The following is a 13,192-nucleotide window of genomic DNA, read 5'->3' on the forward strand; positions in this document are numbered from 1 at the left end:
TCGATCTTGTATATTTCCAAAATCTTCATCAGCCAGCTATGTGGAAGTGAGTCGAAAGCCTTCTTATAATCAAAATAAGCCATGAAAAGGTTTTTATGTTTCTTGAAGGCTTGGTTGCATATGATGGAATCTATTACCAGCTGTTCGTTCGATCCTTGCGTATTCTTGGAACATCCTTTCTGCTGTGTAGTAATTATTTTGTTTTTCTCGAAATGTTTGTTGATACTAGATGCTAAACATGATGTGATGATTTTGTATATTATTGGTGGGCATGTTATAGGTCTGTTTTTCGATGGTTCCATAGTATTTTGAAAATCCTTCGGTAATAGGTCAGTGATACCTGTTGTTAAAAATGTTGGCATTTCTCTTGGATTATGTATTATGTTGTTTATGAAACAAAAATTGTACAAATCAGGCACAAATCAACTCCTCCAGGAGTTAGGTGCAATAAAATATCATTGAAAATTTATATTAACTCTGTAAATGTTGAAATCGATCAATAAAATGTATTCTATTCTAAAAAAAAAAGTATTCCATGTATTCGATTAGCCTGCCGTGCAGGCACCAAAACTTCTTCAACCAGAAGTTGTGAATTCCATCTGGGCTTGGAGATTTCCATTTGTGAGTGTTTTTCAGTATTTCCTGTAGTTCTCCAGACGTTATTACACTATGTGGCATTCTTTCTATGGTCTCATATGATTTCTCCTCTCTTTTTCGGTGTTGACAGTTGATCGGTCCAAAAACTCTCCATATCTTCGGCGCTTGGAGGACTCTCCAATTTTGTGGACGTGTGTTCATTAAGAATGCCATAAAATTTCTCTTCGGAAATTTCAAAAATCATACTGTCATGTTTTCATTTATAGCTCTTATTGTATCTTCTCAGTCGTTCATAGTACACACTCAATTTTTTGTTCGAGTGTATCGAAAGTTTCTTGAGCACTTTCATTGTTGGCGTCGTGGTTTGCATGTCGCCTATGGCGATCCATAATTGCATCCACTACTTTTTGTAATTTTCTCGACGGAGAACCTTTTTCAAATTGTGTTAACCTTCCTATATGTTGTTGGAGGCTATATACTTTTGCTTCTAGTCTTTTTTGCCAATGTGGTTTGTTATGATGTTTTTTCTGTGCTGGTTGCTCACTTCTAGGTTTTGGCTTCACGCCGAGCACTGCTGATATTGTAAAGATTGCGCAGTAGGTAATAAGATTAAATGATTCGAGGTTTTGGTCATTCGAAAGAAACGGTGGAATCATCTGTTTTTTCATTATGTGCAGAATATGTGTGAGATTTTTGGATGTCTCCAGTCTAGGAAGAATTGGTCGTTTAATAATAATAATACCCTTTATTAGCAAAATATACTATTTACAAACAATGAAATTACAGAAATACAATAATTCAATCATAATGATCCTTAATGTAAGAAATCAATAATTTTCTAAAATTCCGATAATTATCACAATTTTTTATTTCATTTGGCAATTCATTATATATAGTTAATCCTTTTACAAGTGTTGACCCTGATGCCGAACAGGTACGAAATGAATCTACATAAAAGTTATTTCTATTTCTTGTATTATACTCATGCACTTCAGATATATACTTAATATTTTCAGGTAAATAGTTTGGCAGCATTTTATGTTCAATCTTATAAATCATTTCTAATGTTCTGAATTTAATCCTTTGTCTTACATTCATCAAATTCAACGCTTCTAACATCAACCTAATTGGAGTTCTTCTATTACACCTCAAGACCATTCTCATACCACGATTCAATATTTTCTGCAGCTTATCTATGCTATTCGATTTCAAGTTGAAAAATAATGACGCGCAAAAGTCCAAATGAGGTAAAACTATTGCCCTAAATAACAACGATCTAGTCTTTATATCTATTTTGTCACTAATTCTATTTATGAACTGAATTTTTTGTGCCATCTTCCTCGCAATATACTCAACATGTAATTTAAAACTCAAATTTTGATCCATTTTTACTCCCAAGTATTTAATTGATGTTGCTTCTTTCAATATATTTTTGTTTATTGACACTTTTATTTAAGAGGATCAGTTCCGTCGAATTCTATGAAATATCTATTCATTGTAACAGATAATTGCTTTAATAGATCTTTTCGACCTTCTTCTCGGTTTTCCATAGTTTCAGTTTGTATATTCCGCCGTTGCTCATCTCTTACTGGTGTCAAATCTCCGCTGTTTTGTTCCTCAGTATTAATTTGTGCATTGATGTTATGTTGGTTTTCAGCACAATCGTAGTTTTCTTCAATTGTCGCTTCTTTATTAGTGAGGTTACTATTTTGTAGCCTCAGTTGGACTTCATTTTTCATGTTGTAAAGTCTCTCATCGGGTACAAGTTAATTTCTCAATATGACCCGGTATTGCACAGAAACTTGTTCGCTAGAAAACATTGACCTCAAATTTATTTATTGGTACGTATAACATCAATATCATTTTGTCCAATTCTTTTACAAACTTTATCACTTATAGTTGGAATATATAATTGATGTATACGAATTTTTCAATTTGATCTACAGATTGAGGTGGATATACTAAAGTTAACAGTTTATTCTGTTGTTTTTTAAATATTAATTTGTCGATCATGTCAGAACAGTATCCATTGTTCTTGGTTAATACTTTTAGGATTTGAACTTCTTTTTCAAAGTTAATTCCAGATAATGGATTTCAAACGAGTCTATGTACTAGGGTGTGACATGCTGACATATTGATCTTATAAGGGTGTGAACTACTGTTATGGATTAAAATATCAGAAAAAGTTGGTTTTCTATATATATCAAATACAATATGTTCATTTACTATTTTACCTGAATGTCTATTATTATTATTATTATTATTTGAACTGGGGTCGTTTTGCTTCGGTAAGCCTTCCGGGAACTGCGACCATGCAGATCTTTTGTTCACTAACCTACTCATTCATAGATACCCAGGGAGGTCGTCAACGACGTTAGTAAAATTGACAACCTCCCTAGGGGCCTTGGCCATTACCTCCCTGGTATCCAGGACCGGCTTGCCCATGTGAATGGTTCTTAGGCCAGCCAGCTCTGGACACTTGCATATCAAGTGTTCAGCCGTTTCTACTTCCGATCCACAGAGCCTGCAAATCTCGTCTGCTGACTTACCCATACGGTACAAATGATGTTTGTACCGACAGTGCCCCGTCAGCAGTCCCACCATCACCCGAAGCCATCACCTGAATGTCTAAGAAATTCAAACTCTTATTGTTGTCCTCTATTTCTAAAGTGAACTGAATGGAGCTATAAAAAGAATTTATCAATTTCAAAAATGACTAGTTCTGAAGATGAGCCAGTCAAAATAAGTGATTCAGTTGAATATCGATTTAACTGATTATGTACTGAACTGGAAACGATATGTGGACGATGTTTTCTGTATATGGCTTGACTTCAAAACTAGAGTCATTTTTCAAATTGATAAATTCCTTTTATAGCTGCGTTGAGATCTGTCAACGTCATTAGGGAAATAAAGTTGATCAAAACCATGCCTAGACAGAGAGCTTTAAATTATTAAACTTATTCTTGCTCTAATTTCTAAATGACTGTGTTTCTATTTTTGTCTTTTGTTCCGGTCGAAAATTTACTACAATTAAAATGCTCCTATGGTCACTAATATGTGGTTCGAAAAAAACAACTTTTTAATCCTGTAGATGAACATAAGTAATGATATAGGTAATCTACTTCTGAAAAACTTGTATGGTCTTTGATATTAGTGAAATCTCTTGTTGGATGAAACCTTCAATTTGAAACAATCTAGTAGATCATATAACATTTTTGAGTGTTTGCAGTCAGTCTTCGAAAAATCGATCTCCACATGAAGAGATAAAATTGGCAGTATCGAAATACAACTGCAATGTACTGAATATTCTAGAGAAAAGTAGTTCCATGTTACCAGCACAAGGTCGGTACACACTATGTTATTTTGCCCAGACGAGAACACCCATCCGAAATCATAACACCACAGATCTCTTCGTGCATTTCTCCGGAGAATCCGGACTTCACTTTTTTCATATTCAAATCTTTCCTAGCATATAATACCGAACCGCCGTGTTCCTTGGTTGTGCGACAAAAGCAATCAGCCAGAGTATAGCCCAGAATCATTATGGTGTCAATGCTGCTCACACTACACTAATGCCAGATATACTCAATACATCAGTATTCGTCTCCAGTAATAACAGTTCCAAACTATCCATTTTATTTGAAACTAGCTGACCCGGCGAACTTCGTACCGCCCTATAATCAAGAAATATCTGTTTCCTTTTCATCTGAATTGAGTTAATTTATTTATCAAGTATTGCTGTTGGTAGATATATTAATAAATCAAAATTATTCCAAAAACAAAGTGTTTATTATTCTAATGCTTTATGATACACAATATTCTTAGTTTTATTTTCTGGCGCGTATATAAATAGTGTTGTTGGTATTCCGACACGGGAACAGGCGACATATAACTGGCCATGTGAAAAACATGAACATGAAAAGATTTCATCTTTTAACTTAAATGCCTTGCATTATTGAAAAACAACGTTCATTGGTCCAATACCAACGACATGAAGTGTACTGTAGTCAATTTCCTTGTTATAATTAAATGCAGTTCTATAGGGGTTAAACGCAACACTTCTATTTTGTTGGTTCCGGTTCCATCGATTCCGTTCAACTTCATTCCGCGTTTCACGTTGCTCATCAGTTTGACTTGCTCTTGTATTTCTTTGACCTGCAGCATTACGGTTTCTGCGACTTAAGTTTGTACGTCTAATTGCCGGCATTTTCAGAAACAAAAATTCAACTGAAAATAAAGAAAACTATAGTACCTATTCTTTTGTGAAAGTATGAAAATGGTGTATCAAAACTTTCCAACACTCTATTAATTTGACTAACCTTGTTGATCAAACACTTCAGAAAAAAACACACACTTCAAATTATCCTGTAGAAACCAATGTGAAAAATACACTAAGAAATGGTAAATGAATTATGTAGGTATCTTGTTATTAACACTCCGACCACAGACCAACACCGACCGATATTAATTCATTCATTCTTTCTCGCTTGTTGAGCTCAACCTTTGGTTGTACCCAGTAACAAATTTGTTGGATTTCTCCTAATTTTCTCACATGTATTACATATAATTCACACTCGCATTCATCCTTATGTCAACATACAATTTTTATTTTTTCTCAAAGACTTGAACAACCACTAAACATCCATGCGCTACCACAGATCAACTCCGACCGATATTCATTCATTCATCTTTTTCGCTTGTTGGGCTCAACCTTTGCTTATACCCAGTCACAAATTTGTTGGATTCCTCCTAATTTTCCCAAATGTATTACATATAATTCCCACTCGCAATCATCCTTATGTCACTAGGCATCCATGCCCTCACCGGGATTCGAACCCGGACCTTCGGTGCCGCAGTCGAGGTCTCTGTCGACCACGCCACCGAGGCGGCTCTGACCGATGTATTTGCAAAGAGCATAAAAACATTATAAACTACGTTTCTTTGTTTCAATGTCAAATACGTGAATTATGCAACTTTCGTATTTTTTTCTCACATAAGAACCTTCTCCCAATAATTACAAATGCAACAAAAAAAGAATTAGTGAAATCGGTCCAGCCATTCACGCCATATGGCGTGACCAAGGGATAAAGGGATTCATTTTTATATATACAGGGTGAGTCTTTGACTTGTACATATATTTTAACCGAAGATTCTTGAGGTCAAAAGAAACACTTTTTTCATTTACCATTTTTTCCGATTCGGCCCTGTTAACAAGATATAGCCATTTTAAATTTTCATAATGAGCTAATTCACCCCTGGTAACCGGAACACTGAAGTTTTCGCTTCGAATTGAGCTTGCTACCACCCATATTAGCTTAGCTCTGATATTCATAATTCATATCCATTCATTTATTATATCGCATTTATAATATATCGTTGTTTATTTGATTTCGTACTAGAATTGCAATTAAACCTTACATTCTCAAATAAATAATATTCATCTGTGACAGTTCTAACACAGACTAGTAGTCTGTGGTTTTAAGTTTGAACCTCAAATTTCGAGTGTTGCAAATTTAAACACAGCAGTTCGAATAATCTATGTTCTAACTTCTAACCTAAAATCTAAAATATTCATTTAAAGTTTACACTGTTATTGACTTATGATATTTGATATTATATTTGCATAAAATGAAAATCATCGAAGATTTGAAGAAACCCAACAGAATATCGAAGTTCCATACATATTTTCAAGAAATTTAAAAACAATTTCCAAAATAATTGTGTGGATACAAAATAAATAAGTATGCATTCTGATAGAGAGTAATTCCTTTATGAAATGAAGCATTTGATTTGTGCCAACGATCTCATAAAAATATCTTAGTAACCGGGCCGAATCGGAAAAAACTATAAGGGAAAAAAGTGTTTCTTTTGACCTCAGGAATCTTCGGTTAAAATATATGTACAAGTCAAAGACTCACCCTGTATACTTGCTGACCCGGCGAACTTCGCACCGCCCTATAATCAAGAAATATCTGTTACCTTTTCATCTGAATTGAGTTAATTTCTTTATTAAGTTCGAGCAACACAATGCGGGGGCTTCATTTTTAAACTTAAATGCCTTGCAATATTGACAAACAACGTTCATTGGTCCAATAGCAACGATATGCAGTGTACTGTAGTCAATTTCTTTGTTATAATTAAATGCAGCTCTATAGGGGTTGAACGCAACACTTCTATTTTGTTGGTTCCGGTTCCATCGATTCCGTTCAACTTCATTCCGCGTTTCACGTTACTCATCAGTTTGACTTGCTTTTGTATTTCTTTGACTTGCAGCATTACGGGTTCTGCGACTTAAGTTTGTACGTCTGATTGCCGGCATTTTTAGAAACAAAAATTCAACAGAAAATAAAAAAAAACTATATTACCTATTTTTTTGTGAAAGTATGAAAATCAATACTTTTCAACACTATATTCATTTGACTAACCTTGTTGAACAATCACTTCAGAAAAAAACTCACACTACAAATTATCTTGTAGAAACCAATGTGAAGAATACACTAAGAAATGGTGAATGAATTATGTAGGTATCTTGTCATTATAACTCCGACCACAGACCAACTCCGACCGATATTCATTCATTTTTTCTTTCTCGCTTGTTGGGCTCAACCTTTGGTTAATGTACCTAGGTCACAAATTTGTTGGATTTCTCCTAATTTTCCCATATGTATTACATATAATTCACACTCGCATTCAACCTTATGTCAACATACAATTATAATTTTTTCTCAAAGACGTGAACAACCACTAAACATCCATGCCCTCACCGGGATTCGAACCCGGTCTTTCGGTGCCTCGGTCGAGATCTCTGTCGACCACGCCACACAGGCGGCTCTGACCGATGTATTTGCAAAGAGCATATAAACATTATAAACTACGTTTCTTTGTTTCAATGTCACCTTCGTGAATTAGGCAACTTTCGTTATTCTTTCTTACATAAGAACCTTCCCCTAATAATAACAAATACAACAAAAAAAGAATTAGTGAAATCGGTCCAGCCATTCACGCGTGATGCCGTGACCAAGGGAAAAAGGGATTCATTTTTATATATATATAGATACGCTGAGTATTCAGCTGCATTTTTTTTATATTAGATTCCATCCCTAAGTTGGGTTACTGTCTGCTGTAGATTTAATGGCGCTTCATTCGCATTATTCACCCGTTTGACTGATTAGCCTCCATCAGGGTGAACTTCTTGGGGGTCGAGTTGAAGATCCCGCAACGCATCTGTCTGTGTTCAAGGGAGATTCCTGAGGAGCATCTATAGCAGTAGCTGTTGCGTAAGATCTGGTCACATAGATTCACAACACCCGAAATATGTTGCTTATCGTTATCGGACATGCTAATAATTTTTTTTTCATTTCGTTCTTTGCTTGCTTCTTGTTTACAATTTAGTTTTCGAGGAATTGAATATTGAACCTGAGCAGGGAATTATTTTCCATAAGGAGATTATTTGTCGACTTCAGCTCAAAAATGATTCTGATTGAAAGATCAGCTGAGTAGTTTCATCGCTTATGTTCTTAGCCGCGGTCTCGCTGATCGGTGATGAGCTGCCACTTATTTTTTCAGAAAAAAGTTGATCTGATATTTCCACATCACAGTACTTTTTCATTTCAGATCCACAACTTGGATCAAACGACTTATGACGAATAAAACACTTCGCCCTACTTTTCGCGATATATTTTCTGCAATATCCACATTGAGGGACAACTTACAGAGAGAGATTCACATCGACTTCTTTACTCGCAGACATGATATGCATTGTGTTGAGAACACAGAAACATTCTCTACGTCACTGGCTCAGTTATATAGAATATACCAGGCTATAAGAATGAGAGAAATGTATAACAGATCGCGTTCGGTCCGAATATTCACCGAATTCTTGAAATTATAATCTTGTCCTCCATTGATTTATCACCAATCGTACACGAAAATATTCTTCGCGGAATGCTCACAACATAAAATGCGAGGTATTATATTGCAGGAGGATGATTTGTATTCCCGATAGCCGCATTTTTCAAGAGTTTTTACGAGTCCATTGAATTTATTCCCATTTCACCGAAAGGTGTTTCTGAATCATTGAATCTGAAGATTGAATTTGAAATCATTTAGGTATGTACCGATAAATCAATAACCATGAATTTTTTGTGGTTCATTATCCTCAATTATAATATACCTTTTGAATAGAAAGAAAGAACAGTGCCACAAAATTATGAACTATCGAAAACTTTGTTATTTACATTTCAAAATATCATTTTCATTTATTGATCACTAATTTATTAATTTTGTATGAAGCCCGAAATTATTAGACGCAAAATCTAAACACGATCTAATTTAAAATCAAGAATGTAATGGATATATATGACCTTCAATATTCTCCTTAAATTTTCTATGGTTCTGATTGAATGATTAGTTAGAAATTTGACTCGGAGCTTGAAATTTTTTTTTCATAAAAACCAACCAGAATCTCTACTTCATATTTTCGAAAATATTGGGTACCTAATTTGTTTTTATATCCTAATCTAGCATAACCTAATTTTTTTCGATATTCAACCCGAATTTTTTATGGTTATGGTTACGCAATCAACATTAAATTTTGCAAGACGCTTCAAATTGTCATTCTTAACCCAAATTTTCATCTTGATCGAATCGAATCGAAAAATTTTGGATTCCGCAGTCAGATTCTGCCATTAACGAGCCGCTACTTTCGATATCCAAACATAACCTGAAATTTTTCCAAGTCCATCCATTAACGTGTCCACGAACAGACATATTCGAATTTGAAGGAGGCTTATCATCAGTGAGTTAAACTTTAGATAGTATAGTATATCCCACTTGGAGGAAGCCAGAATATAACAAGGGTTGTCCAAGTTTTCAGAAATAATTGTTAACAATAATTTCAAATAAACCCCGGTGTTCAGGGCCAGCGCGATCAATTTTGGCGCCTGAAGCAAAGAACTTTTTGGCGCCCCTGCTGAAAACTTTTCAATAAAATGACCTCCTTCAGTAGTTTTTATCTTTGAATTTCTTTGAAATCACAATAATTGCACCTTTCTGGAATTAATTCTAGCAATATCATATATAATATCATCAAAATCAATGTTGCTTCCAATTGAGTGTTCAAAAGAGATTATTGCCCCCCTGATGAATCGCAGAGTTGTGAATTCAATCTGGGCCTGGAGATTTCCAATTGTGAGTGTTCTTCAATATTTCCTGTAGTTCTTCAGACGTTATTACACTATATGGCATACTTTCTATGGTCTCACATGATTTCTCCTCTCTTCTTATCCAACGCGCTTTGGAGTTAAAAGGAGTTGGTGTTGACAGTTGATCGGTCCAAAAACTCTCTATATCTTCGGCGCTTGGAGGACTCCCTAATTTTGTTGACGTTTGTTCATTGAGCATTCTATAAAATTTCTTTTCGGAGTTTCCAAAAATTATATCGTCATGTTTCATGTTTTCGTTTATAGCTCTCATTGTATCTTCTCAGTCGTTCAGAGTATACACTTAATTTTTGTTTGAGTGTATCTAGAGTTTCTTGAGCACTTTCATTGTTGGCGTTGTAGTTTGCATGTCGCCTTTGGCGATCCATAATTGCATCCACTATTTTTTGTAGTTTTCTCGACGGAGAACCGTTTTCAAATTGTGTCAACCTTCCTATATCTTGTCGGAGGCTATGTATTTTTGCTTCTAGCCTATTTTGCCAATGTGGTTTGTTATGCTGTTTTTTCTGAGCTGGTTGCTCACTTCTAGGTTTTGGCTTCAAGCCGAGCACTGCTGATATTGTAGAGGCTGCACAGTAGGTAATAAGATGCAATGACTCTAGGTTCTGGTCATTCGAAAAAAAACGGTGGAATTATCTCTTTGTTCATCATGTGCAGAATATGTGAGAGTTTTCTCGATGTGTTCAGTCTAGGAAGAATTGGTCGTTTAAGAGGATCAGTATCCTCGAATTCTATGAAATATCTATTCATTGTAACAGATTATTGCTCTAATAGATCTCTTCGACTTTCTTCTCGGTTTTCCATAAATGCAGTTTGTATATTCCGCCATTGCTCATCTCTTACTAGTGCCAAATCTCCACTGTTTTGTTCCTCAGTATTAATTTGTGCATTGGTGTTGTGTTGGTTTTCAACAAAATCGTAGTTTTCTTCAATTGTCACTTCGTTGTTAGTGTGGTTCCTATTCTGTAGCCTCAGTTGGACTTCATTTTTTATGGTGTTAAGTCTATCATCGGGTACAAGTTTATTTCTCAATATGACCCGGTATTGGTCGGCTACTCTTTGTTCAGAAACTTGAAGTTCAGGATAGTTTCTGTGGAATTCTGCAAACAGCTTTTGTCGGTAGCCTATTTTATTTTTTTCCATATTAGTCACTTCATAATAAATGCGCACGATCGTTTCATTTATCGAACTTGTCCTTTTCATGCGTCTTCTTGGTAGACCTGCGTGGGTGAGTGCTGGTTGGGAATCCTGCACAGCACCTTCAGCAGTCGGAGAAACACGTGTAATTCTTCTCCTGGAATGTTGAGATTGTGGAGGCGTAGCATTTTGTTCGACAGACGCCCGTCTCCTTAGCACTCTGTCAACGACGTCCCGCATACTGTCATGTCCAGCGCCGGCTCCAGACACGCCCTGACGAACCTCAGGCAGTGGCTCTATATTTCTATTCCTTAAATTAACTTTCATTCATGGGTTCCTCCGTGTCGTAGAGAAGACGGCCTTTGATCGCTTTTTACGATCCGCAGAGCTACGGTGGGAGAATTCTTGAGCTGCTTTCCACACGGCTTCGTCCGTTACCCTGGACAGGGACCCTTCGACAGGTTACAGCTTCCCGGGTCAGGGAGCTCCTGGAATCTGCGGTGGGCAGGAGTCCATTCAACTCTCCTGATAGATGAATCGCTAGGGATTTCCTACCGCTACCCTATATTTATTATCCCGTCTTTTGCTTACACGCGTAGGATTTCTCCTCGCCGTCGGCTTCTCACTCCTCGCTAAGAGAAACATTCACTCAATCCCAGATATTCAAAATATCAGAAGGGCAGAGCTCGGTCTTGTCCGCTTCAATGTCGACATGATCCTGGTTCACCTCGTTGAAATGTCTTCCATGAAGGGGCTTCTCTCTCCATCTTACCAGTTTTTCTTGGTTTGTCTGGTGGTTGAATGAAAATTGCTCCTTGTGAAGTTGTTAAGGTGTTGATTCGTCTGCTTCACACAGTATTTTGTAGAACTCTGATGTACTTGCTTGATCTCTGCAGTATTCCCGTAGGCTTTCTATCTGCCCACTTGCAAGTTCCATGATGTCCGTAAGACCTCTGCCTCCTTTATTTCTCGGCAGTGTAGACCTCTCAATGCTGCTTTTCGGATGGTGCTTGTTTGCTTTTGTCATCAACGTTCTCATTTTATGTTGCAAGTTTTCAATGTCTGTTTTGCTCCATGGAACTATAAAGAATGAGTATGTTAGAATTGAACATGCATATGTGTTGATGGCTCTCGTCATGTTCCTGCTGTTGATGTTTGTTTTTGAGATTTTTTTGATTCTCCTAATGAACTCAGTCTTTGAGTCTTGCTTCATTCTTTGGTGGTTGATTCGTCGGTTCTGTTCCATTCCAAGATATTTATAAAGATCATCCGACTTCATTGCTTCTATTTGTTGTCCATTTGCGAGAGTGATCGGTTCATCTTGTATTCTTCCTCTCACTATGCTGAGAGTACGACATTTGCCCAATCCGAATTCCATACCTACATCTTTCGAAAAATGTTCCACTAGTTTGACCATAATTTCTAGGTGGTTCTTATTGCCTGTTATCAGTTTCAAATCATCCATGTACAGCAAATGATTGAGAGTGGTAGTATTATTATCTCCTTTAATGTTGAAACTCTTTTCAGTAGCGTTTATCTGTTTAGAGAGTGGGTTCAGCGCCAAGCAGAACCATAAAGTGCTCATGGAGTCTCCTTGGAAAATTCCCTCCTTAATTGGAATCAGTTTGGTTCTTATGTTTGCCGTGGAATGCTCGATGTTCGTTTTCCAATTGTCCATTGCAAGCTTTAGAAAATTGGTTATAATTGGATCCATCTTGTATATCTCCAAAATTTTCTTCAGCCAGCCATGTGGAAGTGAGTCGAAAGCCTTCTTATAATCAAAATAAGTCATGAAAAGATTTCTACGTTTCTTGAAGGCTTGGTTGCATATGATGGAATCTATTACCAGCTGTTCCTTCGATCCTTGTGCATTCTTGGAACATCCTTTCTGCTGTGTTGTAATTATTTTATTTTTCTCGCAATGTTTGTAGATACGAGATGCTAAACATAATGTGATGATTTTGTATATTGTTGCTAGGCATGTTATAGGTCTGCATTTTGATGGATCCATAGTGTTTTGAAAATCCTTCGGTATTAGGTAAGTGATACCTGTTGTTAAAAATGTTGGCATTTCTGTTGGATTATTTATTATGTCATTTATGTATTCGACTAGCCTGCTGTGCAGACACCATAACTTCTTCAACCAGAAGTTGTGAATTCCATCTGGGCCTGGAGATTTCTAATTGTGAGTGTTCTTCAATATTTCCTGTAGTTCTTCAGACGTTATTACACTATGT

This window comes from Harmonia axyridis, chromosome 2 (genome assembly GCF_914767665.1).
Source record: "Harmonia axyridis chromosome 2, icHarAxyr1.1, whole genome shotgun sequence".
Lineage (NCBI taxonomy): Eukaryota > Metazoa > Arthropoda > Insecta > Coleoptera > Coccinellidae > Harmonia > Harmonia axyridis.